Source organism: Cynocephalus volans, chromosome 7 (genome assembly GCF_027409185.1).
Source record: "Cynocephalus volans isolate mCynVol1 chromosome 7, mCynVol1.pri, whole genome shotgun sequence".
Classification (NCBI taxonomy): Eukaryota; Metazoa; Chordata; class Mammalia; order Dermoptera; family Cynocephalidae; genus Cynocephalus; species Cynocephalus volans.
The window spans coordinates 116645526-116651813 of NC_084466.1; positions in this window are offsets into that span (position 1 = coordinate 116645526).

Genomic DNA, 6288 nt, shown 5'->3' on the forward strand with positions numbered 1-6288 from the left:
ATATGCACAGCCTTTTGAGTATGGCAAATACTCTTCCATAAAAGATGTTTATGTTTAAAGTTGTATGTTATAGTGACTTACAGTAAATTCTCTCAAATATACATTCTAGAAAGGATTGAAGCTATTTGTTAGTTTAAATTGCTACATAGCAGAAATAATACTGTAATCTACCTTGTGTAGTGGACTAGCTCTTTGACCTTGAGCAGATTTTTCAGTGTGCTGAGCCTTAGTTTTCTCATCTATAAAAGATCAATAACTCTCTTTTGTTGTATTATTTCATTTTGATAAAGAGTTTGGCTCTGGAAATTCATTTAAGTACTCTTGGCTTCTTATTAATTAACTGAATGTGTTTCCATAGTTACCCATGAAAATTAGGTGCTCCCATATCATGTTATCTTCCAGGTTCGAATACTAATGTCAAATATTTGAGAAAAGGGAGGGTAAAAAAAGAAGACAAATCCTTTTCCAAGTTTAGTTTTTAATTTGATTTGATTTGATTTTTTGGTTTGATTTTTAAAATAAAGGAAATTAGATTCATGTGCTTGAAACCTTTTTTAATTAATTGTTTTTAATAGAAAATGCATGCACATGATATAGAATTCAAAAAGCACAAAAGGATATACCATAAAAGGTAAGTCTACCTTTCATCCTCATTCCCCAGTTCCCCTTTATCTGTTCCATGTTCTTGTGTATCCCTCATGTTCCATGTTCTTGAGGATCCCTCATATCCTATTCATTCATAAGCATATTTGTATATAAACACATCTTCTTACACAGGTAAGATTTAATACCTGGTTTGTATGCTGGCCTATTACCTAACTTAGAGCTATTATTTTCTGATTTCCAGGACAATGCGACATGCCCCACTGTCCTACTTTGAAATAAGATGCTCAGTAGCAAGGCAGGAACATTGCTGCATTAAGACAGTGTGTTTCCTTCCTTCACTTACACATTATTTGAAGATTTTCTTTCCCTTTAAAAAAGTTAGCATATTTTGTTTTATTAAATATATATTAATAACAACTTCAGAATGGTCTAGTATTTTAAGAACACAAGCCAAACGTTATTAGATATGTAGGTCTTTTAAGGATATGATAAAATAACCTCTGGTCTTAATCCTTCCCACCTGATTTTTCTTCACGGAGACATTCATCTATGCTTAACTCAGGTTATTTCAAATTAACAGTTCCCAAATAAAAGAGCTAAGAAAACATGGCTAGGCATAAGGAGCACTGTATTTTGACAGTCTCCCAATTCTTTATAACTATCATGATTTTCTTGGTCTCTAATCAAAATTGCATGAGGAGTTCAATAGTTCACTTATTATTTCAGATTCAATAAAGACACATTTATTTGGAAACGATTTTGTCAGTATGCCTAGGCATTTATTATAAAAATAAACTATGATTTGCTCTTATATACATAAAAAAAGTTCCATGGAAGCTGCAGTATTCCAGGAGATATCAAAACTCTCATATTTACAGATAACACTTCCAATTGCTATACTGATTGTATTTTTCAAATCTGTGTTATGTATGACTTCATTTTAGCAGCCTGAATAAAAGTGGAAAGGTGGAAGTAACACTCAAAACTTTCCCATAGTAATTTTAAAGAACTATATTAGTTACAACGAAAAGTCTTTCTTTGCGTTGAAAAATGCTTTGGCTCAGCAGTACTCTCCCCTTTCCATGGCGTTCTTTCCAGCCACCCGCAGTCCACAGAGAGGTGGCAGAAGACAGAGGATATTGAAATAGAAAGACACAGTACCCGTCACCCTTCATTCAAGACTTCATCTACTAAAAGGAGATCACTTTACAAAGCGCCAGCAAGCAGACATTACTCAGACTGTGGCTAAAATCATCAGCAGGAACGATGCCAGGAATACCTTAGGGTAACATAAGGTGGTGCTGGGCTATGTGTGTGTGTATTCCACCTGTGTATGTGTGTGCGTGTGTGTGTGAGTGTGTGTTTCAGTCACTGCACTTTTCTTCTAAGTCATTTCTCTAGATTGGGTATGTCGGTAAAAAAACAACTCTTCCTTTAAAAGTCTCCATTCAGAACATTTGGACGCATTAATGTCAAGAACAGAAATGAAGTGATGCAAAGAACAGATGGGAGCTGCCACAAGGTTGCTGAGGGTCAGACTCTAGTTGCATTGCTATCAGTCACACCGGCAACTTCCGCCCCTCCATAGTCAGACGATTTGATTCACCTTTTGTGCAAATGTCAAATCAACATTCCAGGAAAGACACAGGAGAAGAGCCATTTATGCCAGGAATCCTTTTATTAAGGATATCATAGATCTGGCATTCTTTTTTTGAAAAGGAAATTAAAGATAAATGTTTGTATTATCTGAGCAGATGTATTTGGTTTCATTTATTCGATTATTTTTTGCTCACTTTTCTACAGTTCACAAGCAGTCTTCTAGACACTGAGGACACAGAGATGAGTAAGACAGAGTATCTGCCCTCAAGAAACTCAGGAGAGTGCAGGACGAGCTGATTAGGGTTAGAGAACATAGATATGTGAATGACAATGGCAAAGCAATTGTGAAAAAACTAAAAGGATTTTTCCCAAAGTGCTGTCATATTGCAGAGGAAGGGGAGGGAAAAATAATAAGGCATGTGCATGTAGGGCAGGGGTTGTATCTGTGAGAGAGAGAGAGAGAGAGAGAGAAAGGTAGAGTAGCCTCAGTCAATCCTCCAACAATTGGTTTGTCATTCACAGAAAGCGAGTCACAGAAAGTCAGAATCACCGAATAACCAATATGACTTATGCCCACTTTGTTGAAACCAAAGGATTAATTTGCCAAACAAATTAATGAATTAGATTAATTTCCATAATTTGTAAGGAAGAGCCTTTCTGTATATATGTATAATCTCTTGAATGGATTCTCCTATGAACATGTTCTGTGAAAAGCCCAGGTAATTATTTGGTTAGGGGACAGTGAGGTGGTGGGGCTGGAGTGGACAAGATGAGGCCACACACTTTCCAGAAAGTACAAGCGGAGGGCCCTCGGAATGCCTCTCCAGAAACTTGAAATTTTATCCTAACAGACACCAATTAAATAAAATGCCATAACCAGGGAGATTTTTACAGTAAATAATATATAGAAGCTTCCAAAAATATATTTGAAAACATCCAGATATTATTTGTGGCACCAGTAAAAGTGGTACTATAGTCTCCTCACTGAGTTTTATGTTCATTTAAAAATTAGCCTCTTTTTTTTCTTCTCCTATTAAAGACTGCTTTTTCTTTGTGGGTGTGAAAATCCAGTCACCAGGAAAATTAAGTTAAAATAATTAGGTTGTTTAGAGAAATAGAGTACATTGACAGAGCTAACTGTGCAAATTCAAATGTGTATGCTTGTTTAATAGAAAAACATATCATACATTTGAATTATCATTCTTCTATTAGAATACAAAAAAAATCCATTTTTATTTTATACAAATTAAATCATCTTTCCAAAGAAGACAAATTAATAGTTAATACACAGTATAATAGAGAATGCTTACTCGCATGTAGCATGTGAATAAAGCAGTTTTTCAATTGTTACTATTAATGAGACACTTTATGTAAAAGATGACAGAAAAACTGGAGATTATAGACATAAAAAATTATAAAACATTTTGTAAACAAGACTAATTTTTAGTAGTAAAAACTGATTTTTCTATACTTAGAAAACTAAGACTAATGTGATTAACCAAAATTTCCTGGATAATAACTATGATAAATCTCCCCAGATAGATTTATCTCTAAATTCAATGTAATTTCAATAATATTTTTGAAAATAAAAGTGGATGAGCTGATTTTAAAATTCATTTGAAACAGATGTTATGGAAGTATAATTAAAAATATTTGAAAAATAAGAATTGTAATACTGTCCTACCAACCATCAAGTGTACTATCAAGCTATAGTAATTAAATGAATGTAATGAGTAATTTAAACAATGGGTTAATGAAAAAACACATAGTTTAGAAACAGATCCATAAGTATATGGAGATATAATTTATCATAAAAGTGCATTTCAAATTACTGGAGAGAGAACTAGTGCTAACAGATTAGGAGAAAATGCCTATGTAATTTATATTTTCAGTATAATGTGTTATCTGTTTATTCAAATATAACATATTTACATAGATAATGTTTTCCATTTTTTATTGTGGTAAAATATATATAACATAAAATGTGCCATATTAATCATTATCATTTTTAAGTGTACTGTTTAGTGGCATTAAATACATTCACATTGTTCTCTAAGCATCACCACCATCTGTCTCTAGAAAACTTTCATCTTCCCAAATTGATACTCTGAACACATTAAACAATAACTCTCCATTTTACTCTCACCCTAGCCCCTGGCAACCACCATTCTACATTCTGTCTCCATAAATTTGACTACTCTAGGTATCTCATATAAGTGGAATCATATTGTGTTTGTCCTTTTGTGACTGGCTTATTTCACTCAGGATAGTGTCTTCGAAGTTCATCCATGTTGTAACATGTATCAGATGTCCTTTCTTAAAGCTGAATAATATTCCATTGAATGTTTTTAATCCATTCATCTGTCAGTAGACACTTGGGTTGCTTCCACCTCTTGGATATTGTGAATAATGCTGCTATAAACATTGATATACAAGTATCAACTCGAGTCTCTGCTTTCATTTATTTTGGGTATGTACCCCAAAGTGGAATTGCTGGATCATATGGCAATTCAATGTTTAATCATAGATAAAATTTTATAAATATGTAAAATAAAGTTGGTATCCATAATATGCAAAGAGCTCCTACAAACCAATAGAAAAAAATCAATAAAAATAACATGTACAAAAAAAATTCCAATCCATAATAATGAAAACAAAGATGTTCATTTTTACTCTTAAAATTCATTTTTGCCTGTTAAATTGGCAAAATTTAAGAAATTGATAATATTTCTTGTCAAAGTTGTAATAAAAGAGCCCTCCACATACTGATGAGAGTGTAAGTTGTTAAAGCTCTCTACAGCAAGCAATTAGCAGTAACCATACAAATTTTAAGTGTGTCTGTTTATATTCAGCAGTTCTACTTATAAAAATCAAGATTATAGAACTAATGATTAATGTGTATATAAAAAGTTTTTTCACTGTTTGTAAAAAGAGGAAAAAATCTCCTAAATGAATAGGTGATTAAATAATTGATGATTAGTCACACTATGAAATTCTATGTAGCCATTAAAAGAATGAAGTAGATCTGTAAGATCTCTACAACAAAATGAAAAGTGAACAAAATGCAAGCAAAAAAATTTATGATTTTATTTACTTGACCATGTTTACCTGATATGTGTAAATTACATGCATATGTATTTAATTAAGATTAAACTATTAACAATGTCACCTTGGGAAGAGGAGTAGGAGCGATGAAGGGTGAATTAGAATTCATGTTTTACAAGATATACATTATTTGAACGTTTTATAATGAGAATGTGTATGTTGTGTATAATTTTTTAAATATTATTGGGGACTAATTTAGATACAACAAACGATTCATATTTAAACTGTACAATCTCATGAATTTATACAGGCATATGTACCCATGAAACTCCCACTGCAATCAATATACCAAATTGTGGAAAATTTTGTTTAAATCATTGAACATTTATGTTTTTTTAAATATAGAAATATCACAAATAAAATAACTAAGCCTTCATTTTAAAAAGTATCCAGAAAAAACTGAAAAGTCATCTTTCTCTTGCCCTTCGCCTACCCTCAAACTTCACTTACACATGCTATGGAGCCTCAGCCCTCTCACTAATGCCATGTGTCATCCTAAGAAGTGCTCTGAAAAGCCTTATTTGCTGGTTTTCACTAATTTCCTGGGCTACTTCTGGATGGCAGCCTCCGAAAGGGTAAAATAAATGGGAAACATGATCTTACAGTCCAATCGATTTCAGAAATAATCTAATTTCCTGCACAAGCACAAAAATTCTAAAACATCTCTGAAAGATAGCTGTGTATACCAATGGCTAGATTGCTTAAGCAATTGGAACTAGTGAAACATTCATTTATATAAATCAGGGTTTTATCAACCTCAGCACTATTGACATTTTGGGCTGGATAATTCTTCATTGTGTTGGGGTTGTCCTGTACATTACAGGATGTTTCGTAACATCTTTGGTCTCCATCCACTGGGTGCCAACAGCACTCCCTCCTCCTGAATTGTTACAACCAAAAATATCTCCAGACATTGCCAAATAACAATTGCCCCCAGTTGAGATCCATTTGTATAAATTGTTGCTAAAAGTTAATCAT